Raw genomic sequence first — 14,205 nt, 5'->3', positions numbered from 1 at the left:
TAATTGAAAGTAACCTGAGGTATTGCATTACGACTTGGAAATATGGCAACGAAGAACTTATACAAAAACTTTAAAAAATCTGCACAGACAAATTTTATCGTATTTTCCGTCCCAACAATGATAGTTGTAGCAAGATCCCGATATCAATTGAGCAATTGTTCAAACTGGAAATTGGTATTTTTGTGTTTAAATTTCACAACATTTTACTACCAGATTGCTTCACCAACCTTTTCAAATATGTCAAAGAGGTTCACAGCCTGTCTACAAGAAACCATGATAATAATTCTCTAAACATTCCATACTTCTCAAAAACGCTTACTCAACATTCAATAGAATTCACAGGTGCGAAAACATAGAACAAATTTCCTTCTTCAATTAGAAAGACTGATACAAAGTCACTTTTTATTCACAAACTAAAACAACATTTAAGCAAAACGGACACGCAATAGAAAGAGAACGTAGAAAGGCTTTCTTGCATTCTTGTGAAGATTTTAGTGGAAATCCAAAATTATTTACAAAAGAATAAGCTTACCTAACAATAATATCGATTGCCTGGGCTGTACTTTTATGTTTGTAGATATTAACAGCAAAGGCAATACTCTATAATCAACATGACACGTCACAAAAGGGGATGAGAGCTTCATCAACACCATCAGGACATCATCATCTACCAGCTCATCCATTCCATCACTCACCGGGACAAGAAACAATAACTTAAACTGGATATCAAACCTCAATCGTCTGAGGCTCATCACAGTAGTGTGATGTGCAGTCTAACCATAGAAAGAGCTCAACACCTGCTCTCCTGGGCCACATTGAAACGGGCTTTTGCCTGAGGATGGGTTTCTTTTATGTCCGGTTTTCTTTCTCCGTCCTATTATTATTATTATGACTGCTCATCCACATCAATATTGGAACTGGAAAATTCAATCCACAACACTTTTCATTAGGCTGTCATTCATTACTACATGTGTGCTTCTCTCTGTTTTTGTTTTATTTTTTGCTATTTGTTTTTTTGGGTTTTGTGGCTGTTCTAACTAGCCTACTGATATAGGCTATAGCCTACTACATAATTTTTCATTCAGGCACGTTTTAAACCTTTCAAGGTTTTGCCACCTTTTCCCGTTCGTTAACGTGCTGGTAGGTTTGTATCGATTTTTGTAGTTAGTATCTTTTTCGTCTCGGACACGTTAATGACGAAAAATAAAATGATTGAAAGATTGAAAAACTGTAGTGGTGAGTGGTACCGGTAATAATTACAAAAAAATGCCAAAACCTGCCAGACACGAAAAATGCCAAACTGCCAAGTGCCAAACGTAATTTTCTCCTGCCAAACTCTTTCAAAAAACGCCAAATTTGTGGAATTTGGCAGGAAAAACGCCAATATGGCAATCCTGGAACAGACGACATAAAAAAAAGTTTTGAATAGAGTTTTTTGCAGTGATGCCAATGAAAAATAATACATCTAAAAATATTCTTGTCATTTAAAGTGTAACACAGGCAGCAGTTGCGTCATGTTGTTGTTATCCCTTGAGTTATCGCGTCTAACATAAAAATTAGCTTCCAGAAATCTGAATAATAAAATTGGCCAAGGTAATCTTAGCCTATGTGTTTCTCTCAGAAAGATATGACAAATTACGACTTGCTTTATCGATTTTTTTTGCGTTTTATTGGTTCTGTTAACTGTTATGGATCTTATTAAGTTAATGCCAACTTCAAAACCAAAAATTTTAGCTTAAATTTTGACAGTAACGGATCTCAAAAAAATTTGAAAAAATCCTCTCGCCAAATTATTCCAATTTTTTTTCCAAATCTTACCACTTTAAATTAATTAAAGGGACGTCAGACTAATCAGCATGCGACAACTCAGCAAGTGCTTTAACCATAGATATCTTACATATAGATATGCAACTCAGCAATCGTGGAATTATCGTCACGCTCGACTGACTTTATGGACACAATCAACAAACAAGGTTGCCAGCTTGGCTAGCGTATCTATGGTAGGCTATTATTCTACGGTTTGGGCTTGGCGAGTGGTGGCTTTTGAGCTCCTTTGGAATATTTTGTTTGGCGTATATTTCAAGTTTTCACAGAATAGCCTACTATGAAAAATCAAGACAATAATCTTTCTTCACGTAGGTTATGCAACTTCTGTTTCATGATCGTTGGAACTATCATTTAAGGTTATTTCCAGTGACTCATTAAAGCTTGTTGTAGGCAGTTTACAAACCTGAGATAGAGGGGCGCCGAAACAATTTTAGGACGAGAGTTTTAGGATGAGATATAGCGATAATGCTGGGCAACTCGTTCGTTTTCCCGCTATTAGCCATGAAAGTCGAAATGTGAGACAGATGAATAATTGCAATAGCTTGAACAAGAAACGAAAGGTAAATTTCACATTCATAGCATCACAATCTGCTGCAAAGTATAAAATGTGTCCACGGAATAATTTGTGTGGGCGTACTGTAGGCTATAGGCCCTATAATTTGGCTAAAAGCGAATAGCAGAAGTTGTTAGCCTATATTGCAAAATTTGCAGTAGCTTACATGACCTTAAAAATGGCACCATTGCCCCCCATCCAGAGAAAATTTGAGGGCAGGGGACATCCTCCCCCCTGCTGAGACAGCTTCATTAGCATCACGGATCCAACCGCCAAACCAAGACAATTTTAATGTTTGGTACACACCATAACTAGGCTACCAAATGCTATAGCACAGCTTTCGGTAGCCAGCAGTAACTTTCATTTTGGTAACACTCAGTAGATTAATTGAATAAAACTTCAGCTTGTCCTGGAATTACAGCTCCAAAAAAGGTCTTTACCTACTTATCAATGGTTGACAGGCTTGTTGTTAGGCATTGTCGGAAATTTTCAAGCATTTTCAGGGGTTGTCAGGCATTGTAGAGTAGCTACTTTCAGGCATTGTCTAGGATTTCCAGGCATTGTCGATCATTATCAGTGGTTGACGGGTTTGTTAGGCATTATAGAACATTTTTAGGCATTACCAAACATTTTCAGGGGTTGTCGAGGATTTTCAGGGGTTGTCAGGCATTGTAGAGTAGCTACTTTCAGGCATTTTTGGGAATTTCCAGGCATTGTCTAGGATTTCCAGGCATTGTCGATCAATATCAGTGGTTGACAGGTTTGGTAGTCATTATGGAACATTTTCAGGCATTTTCGAACATTTTCAGGGATTGTCGAACATTTTCAGGGGTTGTCGAGCATTTTCAGGGGTTATCAGGCATTGTCGGTAATTTCAAGGCATTGTCTAAGATTTCCAGGCATTGTCAATGCTAGACAACCCCTGAAACTGTTCGACAATGCCTGACAAACCCGTCAACCACTAATAATGATCAACAATGCTTGGAAATCCTAGACAATGCCTGGAAATTCCCAACAATGCCTGAAAGTAGCTACTCTACAATGCCTGACAATCCCTAAAAATGCTCGACAATCCCTGAAAATGTTCCATAATGACTACCAAACCTGTCAAACACTGATATTGATCGACAATGCCTGGAAATCCTAGACAATGCCTGGAAATTCCCAACAATGCCTGAAAGTAGCTACTCTACAATGCCTGACAACCCCTGAAAATGCTCGACAACCCCTGAATATGTTCGATAATGCCTGAAAATGTTCGACAATGCCTCACAAGCCTGTCAACCGCTGATAATGATCGACAATGCCTGGAAATCCTACACAATGCCTGGAAATTCCCAACAATGCCTGAAAGTAGCTACTCTACAATGCCTGACAATCCCTGAAAATGCTCGACAATCCCTGAAAATGTTCCATAATGACTACCAAACCTGTCAAACACTGATATTGATCGACAATGCCTGGAAATCTTAGACATAATGCCTGGAAATTCCCAACAAATGTCTGAAAGTAGCTACTCTACAATGCCTGACAACCCCTGAAAGTCCTCGACAATCCCTGAAAATGTTCGACAATGCCTGAAAATGTTCCATAATGACTACCAAACCTGTCAACCACTGATATTGATCGACAATGCCTGGAAATCCTAGACAATGCCTGGAAATTCCCAACAATGCCTGAAAGTAGCTACTCTACAATGCCTGACAACCCCTGAATATGTTCGATAATGCCTGAAAATGTTCGACAATGCCTCACAAGCCTGTCAACAACTGATAATGATCGACAATGCCTGGAAATCCTACACAATGCCTAGAAATTCCAAACAATGCCTGAAAGTAGTTAGCCTACTCTACAATACCTGAAACCCTTGAAAATGTTCGACAACCCCTTAAAATGCTCCACAACCCCCCAAAAAGCCGACAATGCCCGACAATGCCTACAATGCCTGACAATGGGTATTTAGAGGTACCCTCTGTGACTGTGATTTGTTTTCAATCGCCAGAATCTCCATAAAGCAGTCCATGCGGAACGAGAATGTGACGTCATCACAAGCAATCCATACGTCATCTTGAAAACGAAGAAAGTTTTATTTAAACAAAAACCAAAAAAATATATTAAAAATAAAGTTGTTTTGCTGTGCCAAGTTTGAAGTCAATGCATACAGCCATAGCTACGCTGTTAGCCTTCAAACATCGTTACGCACCACTGAGTTGCATATCTATATGTAAGATATCTATGCTTTAACTCAGCAATTACATTTCAGTTACAGCTAAGTCAGCAAATGAGATTTACGGGCTCACGTCGGACTTGCTTGGTCATCACTTGCTAAACTGAATTTGCTGACTGGTGACATTCCAAGTTATGGCTTGCTCACTTGTTATACTAAGCCTACCGTACTTAATTTAATCATTTACCAACTTCAGCCACTTGCTGAAATGTTGCTAGCTCAGTTTTCACTTGCTGAGTTGTCGTTTGTTTACTTCGCAACTGCTGACTTGTAGGAGACTCAAATTAAGCAGGTATAAAATTTCAAGCTCCCTTGAGAGAGATAACTTTCTTCCCAGGGTAGTTACACGTTCTCCAGATAGACAACTCAAGCAGAGCTAAAATTAATGGTGGAGTACAAACTCCTTTACGTGGCCCTGTCAAAGTCAATGCTGTTCGGAAGGCAGCGTTAAAGAGCGAAGTTTGATTTTTGAGGGTAGCTACTTCAACAGAATAACTTTTGTAAGCGCAAATAACGCGTAACCAGGGGCTTATTCTCAATGGGGGCAAGGGAAGCATTGCTTCCCCTGTCAAAATTGAAAAAAAAGAGAAGCTGATATTTTTCAGTAAAACGATTCCGTAATTTCTTTACCTGAATACAATTTAGAACAGTTTTTAACTCATGTATCCCGTATGATTTCACCTCGGTTTTTATTTTTTAAAAGTTGGAAGCTTACGGAAGCAAAGATTCGTATTGCTTCTCTTGCTCTCGTTTTTGCTATAAGAAGAAATAAGTGAGAGAGAAAAGAAAAAAGCAGCCCAAAGTTTGCGAAATTTACGTTTGTTTTAAGTAATCGTGGACGTGGAAGCAATTTAAAATTTGCTTCCACTGTCGCAAAGTTGCCAGATTGGCCAAATTTCTTGAATTAGGCTTTTTTAAATTAACTTTTCAAAATGCATAATAAACAATATTTCTCAAATATCGTAACCTTACCATATGAAACCATACTCACCATTGTTCAATACATGTTCTATACTTGTTTAATGCTCGTAATGTAGCGGACTAAAACTCAACCGCCACAGTCCTTTTATAGGCTATTTGCTATTTTTTGGGCTACTTTCAGAATTATTTTTGCTACAATTTATTAAAATCCGCTACAAGTCATAAAATATATGTAAATTTTATTAGTTTTAATAAAAACATCATAAATATATCCATTTGGCTTTTTTGTCTAATATTTTCCTTGTTTTGGCCTTTTTTTGTATTATATTTTGGCTTTAAGACCTTTTTATAGTTTGGCAACTCTGCTCTGTTGGATGTTGTGCCAGTGGAGCAATATCCTATAGGGATGCGAAACTTCATCCGCTTTTGGCTTATCCGCAACACTAGAAGGGTTACGTTTTTTTGTAATTTACAAAATATTTTACTTTTTATGGGTTATATAAAAAGAGTGAAGTTGGTTTTCAGTAATTTAAGGTTTTTAGTTGAAAGCAAGCCAGCAGTAAAGCGTAAAAAAAATGTCAAATTAGCAATTGACCTTTCTAATGTTGAAGGAACAACAGAGTTGCGCGTCCGCAATGTACCGTCCCTAAATATCCCTATACAATGAGAAAATCTAGGGCACTGTTATGGTTATAGGCCTTGTAAGCAAAAGTTTGAGACAAATGTTGGCTTTACACTGTTATCCTGGCTGGATAGACATTGGCATCAGGCAGGATATGTGAGGTCTATGCTAGACTTGACTTTGTTGCTGAGTTTTTGGTGTTCTCTAATTTTAGCCGCATTTTTTGCCGGTGCGTATTTAAGAGCTACCTTTAATAAGTTAATAGCTGTTTATCTGCTAATAAATTGCATACAAATATTACCCTAAAAGTGTTTCCAGAAAGCACTATAATCCATTATTTGAGTATAATTTTTCAAAATTTTCTTGGAGGGCATGCCTCCGGACCCCCTAGAAAACACGTGTCTTCGGCAGGCTCTAATCCCCCACGAGTTGTATTGCTTCCCTTGCTTAACCAACCAGGATACGCCACTACGCGTAACCTAATTTAACATAATGTAGGCTACACACAAAAATCTATAATAACTCAAACGTTTTCGACTTATAGGCCTACGTGTGCCCTCATCAGGAACTACTTAAATCTGCAATTCCTAACTTACATAAAATGAAAATTGCAAAATAAATTTGACTTTGCACTACAACTGCAAGTCTGCAACGACACTCCGAACTGAAAAGCACTGGTTAGTGTCTGGTTGGTTGGTTTTGAATCTTTATCCTCTGACTGACAAAGCCTTGATAGGTAATTCCTGATAGTTTCGCATACTTGTAGAAGCTCTTGACACAGGACCGGTTACAGAGATTGACAGAGTGAAGTTTCCGATTGTTGAAGTGTTGATACCGGGAATTATTCCATTCACTGGGTCCCGCTGAATGGAGAGCAGTCCTGAAATGCCTTGCTCAAGCGCACGCCCAGAGAGCTGAACCAGTGCCGCGTGATCTTGAGTCGGGAGCGTCACCACTGAGCTAACGGGGCGGACTATCTCGTGCTCGTTTGATGTGTTCTGATGATCAGTTGTTTCAGAAAGAAATCAAAAAATTGAAAAACATGTTTTATTTAAATGAATATCCTTCTCATTTTTTCAGTAAAGCCATTGTTGCCTGGTTTTGAATCTTTATCCTCGGATTGACAAAGCCTTGATAGGTTATTCTTTGCAATTCGCATACTTGTAGAGGCTTTTGGCGCAGGGCCGGTTACCGAGATTGACAGAGTGAAATTTCCGCTTGTTGAAGTCTTGTTTCCAGGGAATTATTACATCTATTAGTGGCCGCTGAATGGAGAATAGTCCTTAGAATGCGTTGCTCAAGCGCACACCACGAGAGTCGAACCAGTGCCGCTTGATGTTGAAGACATTTGTTCATGAATATATAGACTAATAAAGCTATTGCCTATAGGATATATAAGTTACGTTGTTTTTTTATTTTTGTTTGTAGCACTTTCTTTTTTTATTTCTCTTTCTATCTTTAATTTTTCTGAATTTGTTGCGACCGTGCCAAATTTCTTTCAACTGAATAACTTGCTTTGGTCACAAGCACGTTTTAACGTTCGCGTTTTGTCGCTTCTACCTTTTTCTCGACCTTTGCTATGTTGACGTGTATTGTTTGTCTTGTGATGGTGAGAAATAAAAACAACTGATCTGATCCTGTATATAAAACATTTAACGTGCACCACTATTTTTAACTGAAGTTGTTTGCGTGACGCAAACCAGTCGTCGACATATCCTACATTGGTATGTCAAACAGACAGTTTTTAACAAGGACCGGGGAGTACTTAAACCCAAACCTAACAACCAAAAGTGCATTAAAAGAGCATATCGCCTCTTGTGAAACGTGCACTGACAATGTCTCGATCGACCAATTTGAAATGATCCCTCGAGGCAGATCTCAATTTCAGATTAAATTCATGGAAGCCTTGAGAATCGAACGCAATAATCTCAACCGACAGTTATTTGCCTATGGCTCATCGTTCCTTTTGCCTATGTGTTCTAATTGCTTGTCACATGCCTATAGTTTACACCTCATGTGATCTGTTTCCCGCCGTATAATTTACTTGTAATCATACTTGTATCACTTGTTCAGTTTGTGCTTTTCAGTTCGGAGTGTCGTTACAGTTAGGCCTATGGTGCAAAGTCAAATTTATCTTACACTTTTCATTTTTTGTAGCCTACAGCCTATTGCAGATGTAAATAATTCCTGACGAGGACACACGTAGCCTATACATGTTTGTTACGGACAATTTTCAAATCAAACGTCACATCGAACCGTTGTTTACTGAACCTGACGTCTTACGTCATGGGCTGTTGCTTAGAAATAGGCAAAGATTTGTCATCACCTTTGTCACACCTGTGAAACATTACATAATCGTTAAATCTTGAATTACGAGATATGGTGTAAGCCAAATTCAACAGGTGTTTGAGTAGCCTCATAATGCTTATCATTATTACGTCGCAGAAGCTGCTTACGTGCGTTTGAAATATTGCAATCTATTCTCGTCGCTTTTAAAATTGTTACTTGAAAAGTTGGTCGCATATTTAACTGTTTTGCTTAGTGCTTGCCAGCTGGACGAGATTTCCGTCTTTATCTCAGTAATTTGTATTGTAGTGACAAGTTTTAGTGGCGTACGGTGTTGTGTTCCAATTTCGACAGCCTTGAGGCTATTTTTACAGAAATAAAATTCTTGAATAGAGGTTTTCAGAAGAGTGTTTCTTTCGGTCATTGCATACAGACGAACGGATCCGAGAATTTTATGTTACAATTTTCCCACGAAGAGATTATGGTTTACCGCTGTGACCAAATGTCGACAACGTTTGAGTAATTATGTTATAGTTTTTTGTGTGTACTACATTGTGCTAAACCTGCTAAGGCTACTTTATTTTGTTTGTCTATGGTTCAACTAAGCAAACTCCCTACGGTACCAAAGTTTTACTTGATAACTTGTTCAACAGTTAGTAGGATCTTCGTAAAAATGTGGAATTCACGTTAAAAAACAAAAAACCGACTATTATATTTTATTCAAGTCACTTATATCTATAAAAAAAAAGGCCAAGTGATAGAATGATAAGCCACTTATTAATGCCCTCTCGTAACCTCGAATAACTAAGGCACTTACAAAACCTGCTTGTAGTGTGAAAGCAAAATGCTGTCTACAATTGTAATAGACTTGAAATTTCTTTCTGCGTTACCGGTACTGTGTCTTTATAATAATAAGTGGAGATTACTGTCTTATTTACTACAATAGGTAGGCTATAGATTTCCGTCTGTAGTTTTTTTTCTTCTTGTGAAAACAATGTACCGTAGTCTTTCACTCATGGTTTACTTTCACTGCAATGGAACAAACTAGAGTACCATAGGCAAATAAGCACTGGTAAAGGCACATAACTTTAAGAATGCCATTAAACCAAGCTCGTTTATTTAGCCAAATTTAGAATAACAATATAGATAATGGCTAAAAAATTATATTTGATGTAGGCTAAGCTATCACAGCTGTAGAGAAAGCTCTTTCCGTGGTTTTAATGAGCTGCACTTTCATTCAATCAGGGATGTAACGAACGTCGAATTGTCTGAACATCAGCCCATACCTAGCAGTAAGTAGCCCACCACAGCAACGTTCCGAGTAGCCTACCAGCATAGTAGTGATGATCAGTGGCGTCTCGTGCCATGGGGCTGCAGGTCCATCTGAAAGAAAGAGAAGTGGGAAAATATGTTTTCCTCTGTGTTTGGCTGACCCGGTTACTTTTTTCACTTAAGAATTCGGATAGATAGTCCAATTAAAATATTAAAAGTTTCGTTTGGCAACACCGATTTTGGGAAAACTTCTTTGCTGGCGAAAATTCTGGATTTCAAGTGCTTTGATTGGCTAAAAATTATCCTTGAAGCTCCACCTCTTTGGGTATTTTACAGCAATTTTTGAATCTGCCGGGGCTGCATGGAAAACAGCCCCACCTAACCGAATGACTTTACAGACTTTTTAAAGTTAGTTTTTATTTTGCAGAGTAGGCCTAGCGATGAACCATGAATGTAGAAGTGTTAGCTGTAGAGTTAGGGTATTCAACATGGTTATAGAAAGTGCTAGGGCATCTCAGAATCACTTGAACCTTGTATGCAACGGCTAGGCTAGTCAAGACTAAGCTCAATACTAGTAAAGTTTGTCTCCAAAGCAATAAGGTCCATGCAGCTAATAAGGCCCGCTAATTTTCAAACCTCAGTATTTTTCCAAATACCGGAAGGCTACTGCATAATTTTGAACCAAACTTGGAATACGGATAGGCTACTTTAGGTCTATCTCAGGGATATCTAGAGAAGGGGATATGAAGGCTCGCAGCGATATGACACTACCAGGGCGGTAGTTTTTAAAATGGTTCTTTTTAAAATCGTAGAAAGTTTTGTAGTGCAGCTGGTACAATGAGCTACAGAAGACAGTTAGCAAATGTTACGTAGAGCCAGGCCTGGATTAACCATTGTGCTAGGGTGTGCTAAAGCACAGGGACCCCGCAGACAGAGGGCCCCACTTTTCCTAAAAATTAAATAAACAAAATAACAAATAACATTTATCAATAGCCAGAAAAAAAGTCGTTCAACTGAATTTCATGTTAGCTTTCTAAATCCTATTTACGTATAAGTTAGTAGTGAATGAAAGAGCAGTTTAGAATAGAAATTCAGAATAACCTTTCATTGCGATTTGCAGTGTAGTGTGCAGTACTAACAGTGGTCCCTTGCCACAATGTTTTCCCTTGAACGGTTTCGTTGATTTAATGTGTGTGATTTTGCATCCATTATAACTGGTCACAGCGGTAAACCATAATCTCTTCGTGCGAAAATTGTAACATAAGATTCCCGAATCCGTTCGTCTGTATGTAATGACCGAAAGAAACACTCCTTTGAAACCGTCTATTCAAAATTGTATTTCTGTAAAATTAGCCACCTGGCTGTCAAAATTGGAATGCAACGCCGTACACCACTACAACTTGTCACTACAGAACAGATTACTTGGATAAAAGACGGAATTTTCGTCCAGCTGGCAAGCACTAAGCAAACAGTTAAATATGCCTCCAACTTTCAAGCAACCATTTTACGAATGACTAGAATAATTTGCGATATCTCAAACTCACCTACACAGTAACTGTGACGCAATAATGAAAGACATTGTCACGCAATTCAAACAGGTGTTGAAAGTTGGCGATGCAATGTTTCATCAGGTCTTACGAACGATGGTGCAATATTTGGACATTTTCTAGCAATTTCCATGACGTAAGATGCCAGCTAGGTTAAGTAGACCATAACGGTTTTTATATGACGTTTGATTTGGTGAAAATTGTCCGTAACAATAACGTAAACATTGTTGACTTAATTTGCACATGCTTATTTAATCATCGATCACATGCTATTTCAAAGTTATCTAAATTACCTTAGCAAGGCTCGGTTTCTTCTGCAAACGAAACTAGCTTACTTCCATTACGCTCCACGTAAGCTGGTAAGGTCCCCAATAAAATTCATTAGCACAGGGGCCCCATTTGACCTTAATCCGGGCCTGCGTAGAGTATATTTAATGAATACTTGTTTACAAAGACAGTTGAAAAGTTACCAGTAAGCTGTTTTTTGTAACAAAGCCTTTGCAGGAGGCTAGATGTAAAGCAAGTATATGGGTAGAGCAGGGGTGGGGAACCTTTTTAGTATTGCGGGCCACATAAAATGAGAACTAACACAGGCGGGCCACTAAAAATTTCGAAATTTTAGCTAGTAGCTTGACAGCGGTGACAGTGCATTCTTTCAGGAATTCTCCATCTGCATGTGGTTTCAGCTTCTTTGCTATCAGTTCAGTATGGTAACTTCATAACTCGTTCTGACAATATCTTCATCCTGTTTGCAGTAGCCTACCTTGACAAAGTGCTTTGCTGCGCTTGTAACTCTCTTCTAAGGACATTAATCTTATCCTGCCTCGCCTGCCCTGTTAGCTGTTTCAAATAGCAGGAGTCATAATGACGCTCTAAATGTGATTTTTTCTTTGCTGCTACAGATATACCACAAACAATGCACACAGGTTTGCCACTTAGGCTACTTCAACAAAGTACAAGTTTGTCCAATCTTTCTGGAACATTCTGCCTTCATCACTAATCTTTCTTTTCTTTGCAGAAGCCATTATACAACGTAAAATTTTGCTAATTTGAGAAGTAGGCTACTCTGCAAAACACTTTTCACGAATGGCATAACTGACCGATTAACAATAACTGGTCACATTGTTGTTACAAATTGCCTTTTATGATGGATTAACTAGTCATAGAAGGCCATTCGCAATATACCGAGAATGCAGAGCCTAGCCTACTCTTTTTTGAGCTTTTGTTTCAATATATTTTGGGTAAAGAAATATTGACGCGGGCCACATGGAACAGTCACGCGGGCCGCAGGTTCCCCACCCCTGGGGTAGAGGGTACGGTACCAGTAGTTGAATTAACAAGCAACCATGAGCATACTGTGAATATCCAGGCCTGATTCTAATATCGCAATGCAAGTTATGATAACAAGATTTGTTAAACTACAGTACCTGTAGCGCACCCAGCATGGGGCTAAGGGGGCTCAAGCCCCCCCAAACCCGCCACTAAATAATGAAGTTTTTGTATCCTCTTCATTTATATTTTGCTTACAGGTTAGCAGCAGTGGTCGAGTGGTTAGCGCGTTGGGCTCGCAGTCGAGAGCCTGCATGTTCGACTCCAGCCACCCGCACTTGCTGTTGTTTCTCTGGGCAAGAAAATTTACGATAATTCAGGCCCGTAATTGCCGGGGGGGCTTGGAATGCCCCCCCAAGCTCAAAGCTTTTAGTTATTTCCTTGTAGAAACATAAGCATTTTAAAACGTTTGTCTGACAATCTGCTGCGTTTGGGACGCATAATGTGCTTTCCAAGCGAAAACATGCGTTCCACAGCCGCGCTGGATGGTATTGGTGTGTTGTATTTCAAAAACATGCCTTGAAAACGTTTACTCTGAAAGGTATCACTATTCTAAGCGTGCTGTGATGGTTTAGCATATATAGCCTAAATCTTTTAGTGAGGTCCACTGCACCAACATCGCTCTTTTCAGGGGCACAGAGCTCTTGAAATAAAGTATCTTCAACCTCCGTGATGACATTCATTAATTTTTCGCTTTCTCTCTCTGATCCCTCGTGCTCGATACTGATCCCTCATGCTCTTTGTTTCAAAGTTCTAAAAATCCACGTTTTCAACTGCTTGAAATTTTTATTTTTTGTCCTGAAAACACCAGGAATGGCATTTTAGAGCATATAAAAGTGCAAAATTTCTGGGGGGGCATGCCCCCAGACCCCCTTAGGAGGCTCGCGCCTTCGGCGCTCGTCCGTTCCTGTCACTTTATGACGTCATATTTAACATCACCATTTACAGCACCCCCATGGCCAAAAGACACGAGCCGCCAGTCCGCCACTGGTGCATAGCCTTTTACTTCGCAACAGCTTTTGAGCCCCCCCAAGCTAAAATGTATAATTACGGGCCTGCGATAATTGCCTCTACCCCAGTGGTTCCCAAACTTTTTCAGCTTGTGGCACACTAGAAAAATTATAAAATGCTTGCGGCACACTTATACAAGAGAAGAATAGTTGCTTTAAAAAAATTTATTTCCACTTGTTAATGCGATGGATGTGCTTGTTTATACCAACATATACGACTGAAACGAGGTTGCATTGTTGACAAACATAGGCTACTCGCATTTCATCGTCAATTCCAAGCAGTCTCTCTCGTTTACAGATTTTAATTTCAGTCCAAACAGAAAAGCCATGTTCAAATAGCCATGAAGATGCAAATGGTAATATAATTTTGATTGCTTTTGCACCGATCATGGAATGGGATTTGAAAGCAGACAACCGAAACTCATCCAAGTTTTTTTGTGGAAACAGCGTTTGAAAAAAACGGGTCGTTTCGTAAATCAATGAGCTGTTTTTCTTCTGCAGAAAGATTGCTTGATTCATTGCTTCCAAATGGTGGGAAGTAATGTTGCAGTGCAAGCTGAAGTCCAGACAATGTGCTCATGATTTGCGGAATGCTTTCTTGTTTATGAGTT

Source organism: Aplidium turbinatum, chromosome 11 (assembly GCF_918807975.1).
Source record: "Aplidium turbinatum chromosome 11, kaAplTurb1.1, whole genome shotgun sequence".
Taxonomy (NCBI): Eukaryota; Metazoa; Chordata; class Ascidiacea; order Aplousobranchia; family Polyclinidae; genus Aplidium; species Aplidium turbinatum.
This window is presented reverse-complemented; position numbering follows the sequence as displayed.